Source organism: Doryrhamphus excisus, chromosome 1 (assembly GCF_030265055.1).
Source record: "Doryrhamphus excisus isolate RoL2022-K1 chromosome 1, RoL_Dexc_1.0, whole genome shotgun sequence".
NCBI classification, from domain to species: Eukaryota; Metazoa; Chordata; class Actinopteri; order Syngnathiformes; family Syngnathidae; genus Doryrhamphus; species Doryrhamphus excisus.
Genome location: NC_080466.1, coordinates 28,168,143 through 28,181,275, shown reverse-complemented (window position 1 = coordinate 28,181,275; position 13,133 = coordinate 28,168,143). Strand labels below are relative to the sequence as shown.

The window sequence follows — 13,133 nt, the reverse complement described above, 5'->3', positions numbered from 1 at the left end:
GGTGATCAAGTGGTTAGCGTGCAAGTTCAATTCCACCCTCGGCCATCTCTGTGTGGCATTTGCATGTTTTTTTCTCCGGGTACTTCGGTTTCCTCCCACATTCCAAAAACATGCTAGGTTAATTGGCGACTCCAAATTGTCCATAGGTATCAATGTGAGTGTGAATGGTTGTTTGTCTATATGTGCCCTGTGATTGGCTGGCCACCAGTCCAGGGTGTACCGCGCCTCTCCCTCAAAGACAGCTGGGATAGGTTCCAGCACCCCTGCGACCCTCGTGAGGATAAGTGGTAGAAAATGAATGAATGAATTAATGGTCACAAATCTGTCTTCTGGTGGCTAAAAATGTTGATGCTTATTTTGCACTGAACAGGAAACCAGTGCCTGTTTTAATGCTATTGACAGTAGCTGTGAAAGTTGGGAATATGACTTAAACTTTGTTTGTGTCATGAGTGAACAATGGCGATTGAAGAGAGAAAGAGAAGGTTCTGGAGATGAAGATAATGTAATAATGACAACAGTCACATTTATTGCAAATGTTTATCTGCAGAGGATTTGAGTGTCTCAATAACTTTTTCGCCATGCGTGATGAAACAGAGAAAGGTTCCACTTATTTGAAACCATAAAACCTAAAGGGTTTGTGTTTTGTGTCAGCTAGGATAGACTCAAGCGTACTTGTGACCCTAATGAGGACATGTGGAATAGAAAACGGATGCATGGAGAGCAGGGTTGAGATTCTTTCACATCATAGGATGTTTTTTTTTTTTTTTCACCGCCACTGTAAACAAGCTGTGAGCTCTACTTTCTTCTCTACTCACATTTTCCAGCTTTGCTCAAATGTGCATTTTTAACGCATGATGTGCACCAGCTGCAAGTAGCCCTCCAGAAAGCATCGGAATCCAGTCTCCTCTGGCATCCATGGCCCAAATGTACTCATGCTTAGAACTTTAAGTTGAGCCCCCAGGGAGCCTAACAGAAACTGGTGTAAATGAGGTTAGCATTTCTGTCATTGCAGCCAGGAGCTAGTTCCACAGGTCCGCAGCCTTAAAACCGTCTGTCAATGACCCTTGTTTTGCCAATCGGAACTTGCAGTGTGCGTTTTGGCAGATTACGTAGGTTGACAGGATGAATTTGTCCCACATTAGAACCATTTGACATGCTCTGTTTGTTCCATCAGACTGTGCTGCTCAATTCCAGCACCGCTTTTTAGCATCAAAACCTAAATAAATGCAAATGTGCTGCCCTTGTGCATGCAACTGCATCGGTAATTTGTGTCATTCTCCGATTTTTTAATGCAGTTCTAATAGGGAGTCTATTTGTCCTCATTTGCATCTCGACTTGCTATCCATTATTAATGTTTTCTGTGCACATAACTTGCAGTTTCTCGCTTTTAGGCAAGTTTTGATTTCCCCGCAGCTTCCCTTTCTGTGTTTCCTCTTAGCTCTGCTTTGAAGTGCCAGTGTCGGCTCAAACCAGCTACCTGGACAAGGTGAGAGCTCTTAACCCTAACTCTCTTTTACATAAATGTCTGTGTATTGAAAAGTGATCTCATCAAAACCGACTAAAAAAAAATACTTTAAAAGACGCTCAGTCCCAATTGAATTGCTCAAACAGTTCAGATATTTTATACTTTTGCTACATTTTAAGCAAATATGTGTGCTGTTCATCACCCATGAGCTCCTGCATGGTATTAAACATACATAGTAAGGTGCAATAAGATGAAACTTTAAGTATCCCTCAGGGGAGATTGGTCAGTAGAGTGTGGTCTAAAAAAAAAAAAAAAAAAAAAAAATGTAGCAATGCGGTATAATATAGGCTGGAGTGCTCAATTTTTTTTCCCCCCTCTCTTTGCAGATTCATACTGCGCCTAAGTATACACTCATGCATAATGATGCGGGCTTCCTTGGCCTTGTATATCTCCTTACTTTCATCTGTGCTCAACAGAGCTTCTTTCCATTTCAAAGCTTTAACTACAACGTCTCCGCTCTCTTGCATGCCCATCTGCAGCGGCATCAGGCCAGGTAGTGCTTGAAACGACAATGACAGCCGCACTTAGAACAGGATTCAATTCGAGTGCACAGGTGGTGGAATCGAACAGTATGGTGTGAAAAGTGTGGCCATAAAAACTTGAGTCTGGTTTGGCGTGTATTCCTCTTTAAGTCCGTCCCGAAAGCGGATATTCGAACTGGAGCTTCGTTGGCTGTTTTCAGAAAAGCGGAAAAGTTATCAGAAAAGTTCCACAAAAGTTATACTTAAAATCCAAACTACACGTTTTGCCCTTTGAAGTAATCCCCCGTGGAATCGAACACACTTTTTCAACCTTCTCTGCCACAACTTTCATGCACTCCTGGAAGAATTCTTCCGAGATCCTCCGCATTTTTGTCGTCACATCTTGATGTCATCCTCCGAAGTGGGTCCCCATGATGACCCCCGAGAAATGTTCTTCTTGTGCAGGAACTTGCCTCATTGTGAGCAGATGCAGGTTGTCATAGTGACGTGCCGGTTGGCAAGAACCCCCTCACGTCAACGTGACTTTGTGGTCGAGAAGAACGAGAAGACCTTCCTATTCACCCGACCTGGCTCCATGGAGGTCATCAAGGGGACCCGGCTTGAAAGACAACATCAAGACAGCCGTGATGACTAACCAATGGAAGATCTCCAGAAGAAACCAGTGCGTGAAGGTGTGGTAGAGAGGCCTGAAAAGGTGGCTACAAGACTAAAACTTGTAGCTTGGATTTAAAATCTATCTTTAGTGACACCAGTCCTGGAACTTTTATGATGCAACTCCTCGATACTGACTGGCAACCCGTCTGTTTGGTTTGGCAACATCACTTGGGCAAAACACAGGGCATGTTTTTGAAGAAACTGACTTAGTGAGATGGTTCATTCTTGAAATGCTTTAATATTCATTCATTCATTTTCTACCGCTTATCTCAGGGGTTGGCAACCTTTACTATGAAAAGAGCCATTTTACCCCCTTGCCCACTGAAGAAAAATAAGCTGGAGCCGCAAAACATACGTTTAAAAAGGTCTTACAAAGCCAGGATGCATTCATGGTCTTACACAAAGTTGGACTTTTCTAACAAAAATGGTCATTGTGGGTTGCCGACCCCTGGCTTATCCTCACTGGGGTCACGGCGTCTTACAATTGTGTCTTACAAAGCCAGGATGCATAATTGGTCTTACACAAAGTTGGACTTTTCTAACAAAAATGGTCATTCTGGGTTGCCGACCCCTGGCTTATCCTCACCAGGGTCGCGGCGGGTGCTGGAGCCTATCCCTGGACTGGTGGCCAGCCAATCACAGGGCACATATAGACATATAGGGGTGTTATTTAATGTCTAGAGGGCTCTAATAATGTTAAATGGCTGTAAACAGGTTTTGAAACGATTCATTCATTCATTCATTTTCTGCCGCTTATCCTCACAAGGGTCATGGGGGGGTGCTGGAGCCTATCCCAGCTGTCTTTGGGACAAACAACCATTCACACTCACATTCATACCTATGGACAATTTGGAGTCGCCAATTAACCTAGCATGTTTTTGGAATGTGGGAGGAAAACGGAGAAAACCGCGGGGAGAACATGCAAACGCCACACAGACATGAATGAGGGTGGAATTGATCTTGGTTCTCCTAGCTTTGAGACCACTCGGACACCGCGTAACCTGTTTTTTAACATTAAAATGGTAAATTATGATGTAGCGAGGGATGATGCTATACAAAGCCAAGCCTTCTGCAAGCCTCATTTACATGTCATAATTGCCCAGAGTATGGAGTAAAAAAAATCAATTTGTATCATATTAAACTTATTGAAAGCAAGGTTAATTCCCCTGATCTATCTTATTGTGGATTAACATGAAGTTTTTACTGCAAAAGGTGACAAAGTGGCTGTATGTTAAGTGTATGTGTGTGTAGACCTGTACAGTGAGTCTGTTTATTAAAGCAGACATTTGGCATTTGGGAGCCAGCAAGAGTCTTGGAAATGTGTGTGTGTGTGTGTGTTAAGTGTAGTGATATGTGAGTGGAGGTGGCAAAGTGCATTAAAAGCCTGCCTGGCACTCTGTGGGGAGTCAGGGAACATGTTCCAAGATAAAACTCGACTTAGATCAGCATATTGAGTTTTTTCCTGCAGAATTAGGTCTTTGAAGAAAATAATTTGCATACTGATTGTGTCAAGTCAGTGCAACTTAAATCCTTATTCATATTTATGCCTGGCTGTGTTATGTTTTTTCCATTTATATTGACTTTATATGTGTTCTCTGGCAAGATAAGCATTTGTTGTCCTGCGCTAATGACTAGACTGAATTGCAGGAATTAATTCAATGGATCCGTGGGAGGGCAGTGAAACATGTGGGAGGGCGTGAGATTAGAGGAAGTGGAAGTATAGGAGAAGACAAGAGAGAGGGATTAGTCGAACGGAGGGTGAAAGAGAGAGTATTGCAATGCAAGGTTGCCGTGGAGGTGAGCCAAGGCTTTTAGAGATTATACTCACTGGTCACACATCAGTCACGAGGGACACGCTGTCAGAAACTTTGGAGGCCTTTCACTTTCTGCGGCTCGATCACTGGAGTGACCCGTCATCTATTTGGTCCTCATTAACCCGTCCTTGCTTTGCCGTGTTTTGACACCGGTTGCTAAAGAGCGAGGGCAGCCGCTGATGGTGCTAACGCTGATAGATGTTGATGGAGGAGTGATGAGCAGGACTGTGGGGATAAGTGTAGGTTCACTCAAAGGGAAGGAAAGTACAGTGGAACCTTGAATACCCCGAAAGTCTTCTGCCTGTACTTCGTTTATTTAGGTAAAATCGGTTCCTTAGTATTTCCAATACAATCATTCGTCACGAGGGTCGCGGGCGTGCTGGAGCCTATCCCAGCAATCCTAAAAATGAACAAATCAGATTTCGATCAAAATACGTCTTCGGTTTTACTGAGGGGTGTACCCGGCCTCTCGCCCCAAAAACAACTGGGATAGGCTCCAGCATGCCTGTGACACTCGTGAGGATAAGCGGTATAGAAAGTTGAATGATTGCCATCGTTTAAAGATGGACTGCATTGATTCAGTTTCCTTTATTTCCAATACATTCATTCATTCATTTTTTACAGCTTATTCTCACAAGGGTCGCGGGGGTGCTGGAGCCTATCCCAGCAATCCTAAAAATGAACAAATCAGATTTCGATGAAAATTCGTCTTCGGTTTTACTGAGGGGTTTACCCGGCTTCTCGCCCCAAAGACAACTGGGATAGGCTCCAGCACCCCCGCAACCCTCGTGAGGATAAGCGGTATAGAAAGTTGAATGATTGCCACCGTTTGATGGGCTGCATTGATTCAGTTTCTTTCATTTCCAATACAATCATTCATTCATTTTTTACAGCTTATCCTCACGAGGGTTGCAGGGGTGCTGGAGCCTATCCCAGCAATCAATTGTTCCTAAAAATGAACAAATCAGATTTCGATAAAAATTCGTCTTCGGTTTTACTGAGGGGTGTACCCGGCCGCTCGCCCCAAAAACAACTGGGATAGGCTCCAGCATGCCTGTGACACTCGTGAGGATAAGCGGTATAGAAAGTTGAACGATTGCCATCGTTTGAAGATGGACTGCATTGATTCAGTTTCCTTTATTTCCAATACAATCATTCATTCATTTTTTACAGCTTATCCTCACGAGAGTTGCAGGGGTGCTGGAGCCTATCCCAGCAATCAATTGTTCCTAAAAATGAACAAATCAGATTTCGATCAAAATTCATCTTCGGTTATAACTAAGATCCTTGCTAGAATGCTGGACAAAACCAGACCATAAAGCATCCATTGGAAACAATTCATAGTGTAACCGGAACAGTTAATTAAAGCTAATTATTCTTCCCGTAATTCATTTCTTTGATTTCGCCTTCAGGTCTGAAAAGCCCAAACAATCAATTAGGCTTAAGTGCTAGCGTCATTGCGTCGTAATTATATACAGGCGGACACAAATGGCGCATGTAAATGCGATTTAGAGGACAAAGCTTTAGAATCAATTAATTAATTGCTATGTTGATTCTCATTATAAAAAAAAAACACATGAATGCATGATTACCATCGTTTGATTCAATACACACTGCCTGGCCAAAACAAAAGGTCACCACCTGGATTTAACTAAGCAAATGGGTAGGTACTTCCCATTGGATTATTGCTGCATGGGTGATTATGTTCCAGCAGGAAATTAAGATGTTTAATCAAAACTGATGTGATGAGCACATTCCCATTTGTTAAACAACCACGCTGAAAGACACATCAAGCGGAGAAAACATCTGAGATTGCTAAAAGTACTACAATTGGGTTAAAGATATATTTAAAAAGGACAGCAGGAAAACTGTGCCAGAAACAAATGTGACTTTGCAGATGTTTGCGTTAACACAGCCACAGCGAATGCATCCCGTAATCAAAGCTAAAGGCCGTCCAACCAAATACATGTGACCTTTTTTTGGCCAGACGGTGATTAATCTTTCCGCTTTCTGTTTAAATAAACACCGGCTGGGCTAGATTATTGTAAGCAAGCATTAATTCATGGGTAATTTCACACTGGCTTTATCAGGCACACTGTATTCATCGAAATAATTGTTGGCGCTTTTAAGAAAAACAAAGGTTCACGCTACCAATCAACTCTGTCAGTCTTATGTTTAAATATTTATTTCCATATTTATATTGTGTGAGTTGCTTGTCTCTCTGTGGTGTTTGTGGTTGCTAGGACTGTTGCACTTTTTTTTTGTTTTGAGAAATATGAGTCAAAGCACTTGGGGACTGTTTGCAATCTGACATCTCATTTTCTACCACTTATCCCAGGGGTCGGCAACCTTTACTATGAAAAGAGCCATTTTACCCCCTTGCCCACTAAAGAAAAATAGCCTGGAGCCGCAAAACATATGTTTAAAAATGGTCTTACAAAGCCAGGATGCATTCATGGTCTTACACAAAGTTGGACTTTTCTAACAAAAATGGTCATTCTGGGTTGCCGACCCCTGGCTTATCCTCACTGGGGTCACGGCGTCTTACAATTGTGTCTTACAAAGCCAGGATGCATTCATGGTCTTACACATAGTTGGACTTTTCTAACAAAAAAGGTCATTCTGGGTTGCCGACCCCGGGCTTATCCTCACTGGGGTCACGGCGTCTTACAATTGTTTCTTACAAAGCCAGGATGCATTCATGGTCTTACACAAGTTGGACTTTTCTAACTTTTCTAACAAAAATGGTCATTTTGGGTTGCCGACCCCTGGCTTATCCTCACCATGGTCACGGCGGGTGCTGGACCCTATCCCTGGACTGGTGGCCAGCCAATCACAGGGCACATATAGACAAACAACCATTCACACTCACATTCATACCTATGGACAATTTGGAGTCGCCAATTAACCTAGCATGTTTTTGGAATACGGGAGGAAACCGCGGGGAGAACATGCAAACTCCACACAGACATGGATGAGGGTGGAATTTAACTAGAGTCTCCTCGCTGTGAGACCACTCATACACCACACCGTGCAACCTGTTTTTTAACATTAATCTGACATCTCATTACAATGGTTCACATTGCAATAACTTCATTGTAAGTGACAAGTGCAATTGACCTACTTGGAGCTAGCTATTAATTTGTATTGGTTTCTTAGACTGGACATGGATTTTGAAATGAGTGAACTCTTCATAAACAACAATTAATTGTGGATCAGTCAGTATTGTGTATTAATAGACCATTGAATCTGGAAAAATATCTACTAGAACCCACCACAAATCATGTTAACCAAGACCTCAGTGCACCACACCTAGAACCCAGTTACAGTTTTTATGATCCCATTCCAAAAGACACCAGATATGAACCAATTTACATGTCCTGTTCTAATAGGATTCTTTAGTTCACATCTCACACAGTGAGACCTCCTATTTGGTGAGCCATCACTGAAGGTAGACTAGCTTGAGCCACACAAATCAGACCTGATGGTCCCTCTTTGAACAGACTGTTTTATATGCAAACAGATGACATCTTGACTAAAAAGGCACTTTCATCATTACTAATACCAATTAGTTTTTCCTACAGGCTTTAATCTTCAAAGGATGACTGATGTTTGTTTTTTTATTTTATTTTTTTTGATTGACACCCCTCCGGGCATATATCATGAGCCTGAAAGAGAATATTACTGCAGGCCAGAATAGCAGTGTGCTAAACCTCGAGATGCGCCAGGTGAACCATAGCTGACCCTGAAGACTCAAGCGGTCGGATCATGACCAGATCTGCAACATAAATCATTACTAATACAACAAAGGGACTTAAGGGACCTGGTTGTTTAGTTATTGCTGTCGCTTTCATATCAGCTCCTTTAACATGTTCAAGGATACTTTAGCCAGCTGCCAGTTATGAGTAATTTTTCATCATTAGCCACGTTTACATGAGTTTTTCTCTTTCCGAATGACCTTTCCGAAAGCAATGGTATACATGGAAAGGAATATTCCAATCGCGTGTCTACATGCGCCGCTATAATCAACCAGAATAGTGAATGGGGCATACGCAGTAAAGCGTAAACACCAACATCACGTGATACTTATGTTCTAGTGCTGATTACTAAGAACGGAAAATGTATCTTTTCACAAAAAGCTGTTTTTCTCCCTTCAGTTGGTAACTGATATTTTCCTGAAACATACCTATGTTCTACTGCTGATTACTAAGAACGGAAAATGTATCTTTTCACAAAAAGCTGTTTTTCTCCCTTTAGTCGGTAACCGATATTTCCCGGCAACATACCTATGTTCTACTGCTGATTACTAAGAACGGAAAATGTATCTTTTCACAAAAAGCTGTTTTTCTCCCTTTAGTCGGTAACCGATATTTCCCGGAAACATACTTATGTTCTACTGCTGATTACTAAGAACGGAAAATCTATCTTTTCACAAAAAGCTGTTTTTCTCCCTTTAGTCGGTAACTGATATTTCCCGGAAACATACTTATGTTCTACTGCCGATTACTAAGAATGGAAAATGTATCTTTTCACAAAAAGTTGTTTTTCTTCCTTTAGTCGGTAACCAATATTTTCCTGAAACATACTTATGTTCTACTGCTGATGACTAAGAACGGAAAATGTATCTTTTCACAAAAATCTGTTTTTCTCCCTTTAGTCGGTAACCAATATTTCCCGGAAACATACTTATGTTCTACTGCCAATTACTAAGAATGAAAATGTATCTTTTCACAAAAAGTTGTTTTTCTTCCTTTAGTCGGTAACCGATATTTTCCTGAAACATACTTATGTTCTACTGCTTATGACTAAGAACGGAAAATGTATCTTTTCACAAAAAGCTGTTTTTCTCCATTTAGTTGGTAACTGATATTTTCCTGAAACATACTTATGTTCTACTGCTGATTAGTAAGAATGGAAAATGTATCTTTTCACAAAAAGTTGCTTTTCTTCCTTTAGTCGGTAACCAGTGTTTTCCTGAAACATACTTATGTTCTACTGCTGATTAGTATGAACGGAAAATCTGTCTTTTCACAAAAAGCTCTCGCCTCTCAAGTAATATATATTTATATAATATCATTGTTTTGTTTTTTTTGCATTTGGATTTCTTCAAAGGGTTTTGGAGAGTTCCTCGATGTTTTGTGACCTCTGAGTTTTGCCATTGGGTTTGATGCCATCCCATTGTGATTGTTATTGCAAGCCCCGCTCCTAATTAACACAATCTGTGGGGACTTGCATTAAAAAATGGCATGTTTTGATGCTCTCCAGCCATAAAAGTCAACTTGATGTCGCATATTCATGAATCAAAAACCCCCAAATCAACAGAGACCTTACGACATAATGAATGCATATTTCAGTCGTTACTCACTTCATTTGTGTGTTTTATAACATCTTTAGAAGTTTGAGGCACGTTTTGCTGTCGAGAAGTCATGATTTAATTAGCTCTGCGTCTGACGGCTTCTTCATGTCAAATATATGAAAGACATTTTTACTAAAAAGATCATTTGCACAAAATGAAGTCTCCAATCGCAACATGGTTTAAAAAAAAAACGATGTGTGAATGGTCAGGCTGGAATACTTAAGTCATTACTAAATTATTGCAAACCTGTCATGGGTTGGACAACTGAGCTGAACTTGGCCTCCTGCTAGAGTTTCCTTTAAATGTTTTATGCCAGTACCGGTTGGCTGGACCACTTTTTATACCACAAGCAGACTTGCAAGGTTAAGAAAAACCTTTCAGCTACAGTGGAAAGTCCACACATGAGGTGTATAATTAGGCAAAACAGTATTTAATTGTTATCCTTATTTTCAGGCACATTTCCCAACTCGGGACTGCACGGCGGTTGAGTGGTTAGCACGTAGACCTCACAGCTACGAGACCAGAGTTCAATCCCACCCTCGGCCATGTCTGTGTGGAGTTTACATGTTCTCCGGGTACTCCGGTTTCCTCCCACATTCCAAAAACATGCTTCTTTGTCCTTCTTCCCCACAACGTTTAAAGCACTTTATTACATTGGAGATATTGGAGGTACAGCTGCATGGTGGTCGTGTGGTTAGCGCGCAGAACTCACAGCTAGGAGAACTGGGTTCAATTCCATCCTCTGCCATCTCTGTGTGGAGTTTGCATGTTCTCCCCGTGTGAGGTCTGCACGCTAACCACACGACCGCTGTGCAGCCCTACCTCCAATATCTCCAATGTAATAAAGTGCTTTAAACGTTGTGGGGAAGAAAGACAAAAAAGCCAAAAACTTACCACTTCCACATGGAATGAGAGGAGAACTTTTTTTTCCTCTTAATGTCTCTTGATTTTTTTTTTATGGCCACTTATTAACACTAACAATTGCATTGGGCTGCATGGCAGTCGTGTGGTTAGCGCGCAGACCTCACAGCTAGGAGAACTGGGTTCAATTCCATCCTCGGCCATCTCTGTGTGGAGTTTGCATGTTCTCCCCATGCATACGTGGGTTTTCTCCGGGTACTTCGGTTTCCTCCCACATTCCAAAAACATGCTAGGTTAATTGGCGACTCCAAATTGTCCATAGGTATGAATGTGAGTATGAATGCTTTTTTGTATATATGTGCCTTGTGATTGGCTGGCCACCAGTCCAGGGTGTACCCCGCCTCTCGCCCGAAGACAGCTGGGATAGGCTCCAGCACCCCTCGCGACCCTCGTGAGGATAAGCGGCAGAAAATGAATGAATGAATTTGATAAGTGATAAGTGAATTTCTGTGAAGTAGGATTCCTAAAAGGGCATCTATGAGTTTCAACAGTACTCCCCTCTCCCGTTGAATATTATCATTCACTTGTGGCGTAGGAAAGTATAACCAACTATCCAATAAGGTTGCATTGGTTTTAGCACCTTGGCGTATTAGTTCCAAAGAATTATGGCATAAATGGAGTGAATCCTTTTGTCAGTCATATGTTATCTTTGTCTCGGGCCAACTAGCATACACACAGAGTGCAGAAGAGTGTGATGTAGTAGAAATTATATTAATAGATGTCAACCTCGGACTGACTTTGTAGTTGATGCTGGTGTAATAAGAACTACAGGAATATCTTGTTTATTGTTGTTAAGTGGTTCCAGATCGGAACAGGATAAGTGAATTTCCGTGAAGTAGGATTCCTAAAAGGCTATCTGTGAGTTTCAACAGTACTCCCCTCTCCCTTTGAATATTAACATTCACTTGTGGCGTAGGAAGGTATAACCAACTAGTCAATAAGGTTGCATTGGTTTTAGCACCAACTAGCATACACACAGAGTGGAGAAGAGTGTGTTGTAGTAGAAATTTGTAGATTTCAACCTCGGACTGACTTTGTGGTTGATGCACGCCTACACGTTCTTTGCACATTTGCTAACAATGTGCATCCCCCCCCCCCCCCCCCGACCCCCAGCCCCCCACACACACGGTTACGGGACCCTACGGTTCCTAAATGTATTGTTTTTGTTCAAAGAGGCTAAAGTGCACAACACAAACCCAGCATTTGTGCTCTTGTTCAGTCCAGACTGACGAATAAAGGAAATTGAAGTCTGTCCGCCAGCTCTCGGCCATTCTGTTGATAGATGATATTAATCCTTGGAAGTTTCAAAAACTCAGTCATGCCTGAGCAATAGAAGACGCCCACATACAGGATGTCTCCGTCTTTCTTCATCTCTTTTGTCGTTCTCCTGGGTCTCACACTCGCAACCTGTGTATGGACTGAAGATTCTTTTCACCATGCAATCCTGTCTTTTGCAGCTCTTTGCTTTTAATGAAGGAGAGTTTGATGGTATTTGAACACAGAGTCCATAAGAGGATGGAAATAGAAATGGGATACTTCTGAGGTTTGGATATTTTTCCCCAAGTGGGGGCATGCAGGTTGATACCCTTTCACATCAGCTTCTGCAGGGCACACTAAATCCCTGTAGCTTTTCTGGGAGGTATCAAAAAAGCAAAACAGCGGCTCATTTCTTGCCAACTGTGCCTTTTTTGTCCCTGCTCTATTTTTTAGCCACCATTTTTCTGCTTCTACACACACACACACACAGCAAACGCTCATTATACCGCTCACTCTTTCTCCTTACCTTTTTTCGCCACAGTCTTAAAAGCATGGCTTGGTGGTGACCCAATTACTCTAAGTTGTCCCTCCCTGGTACGATGTAGCCATGTCCCTCCCGGGAGACTCGGCTCGCAGCACACAGACGATCCATCATTCTCTTCTGCCACCTCCTCCTTGTCACATTTGTTACTGTCGCACAAACACATATGCTTCCAGGCATACACGCATGCCTCATCATGCATACATGCCCACAGATGTGCTTCAGAACAGATATGTGAATCAATACAACACAAATCTCTGCAAGTGTGGACATATTTTCCATGCACACAAACACTCCTACACAACCATATGAATATCGTTCGCCGTCTGACAGCTAATCCCAATCTGATTGTACTCATCCCCAAATTTTAGTGAGTTAAAACAAGAAACATCCAGTAAATCTAAACTACAGTTACCTTGAAATAAGGTCTAAATATGGTACAAATCATTCATTCATTCATTTTCTGCCGCTTGGTGTTGGAGCCTATCCCAGCTGTCTTCGGGCAAGAGGCGGGGTACATCCTGGACTAGTCGCACATATAGAGAAACAACTATTCACACTCAACAAATGTTCTTCTCGGGCA

At 42.0% G+C, this 13,133-nt stretch overlaps 1 long non-coding RNA gene across 2 annotated transcripts in view; it reads left to right on the top strand.

Moving 5' to 3' along the window:
* The window catches only part of LOC131124875 (uncharacterized), a 174,131-nt gene that overhangs the window by 61,621 nt on the left and 99,377 nt on the right, over window positions 1–13,133 (top strand). Inside the window, exon 5 of one of the 2 annotated variants that reach the window (XR_009128946.1) lies at window positions 825–1,023. The exons of the other annotated variant lie outside the window; for it this stretch is intronic. This is a non-coding gene — a long non-coding RNA (uncharacterized LOC131124875). Of the gene's footprint in view, window positions 1–824; window positions 1,024–13,133 lie in introns of those variants that run through there. 2 annotated transcript variants of the gene reach the window in all.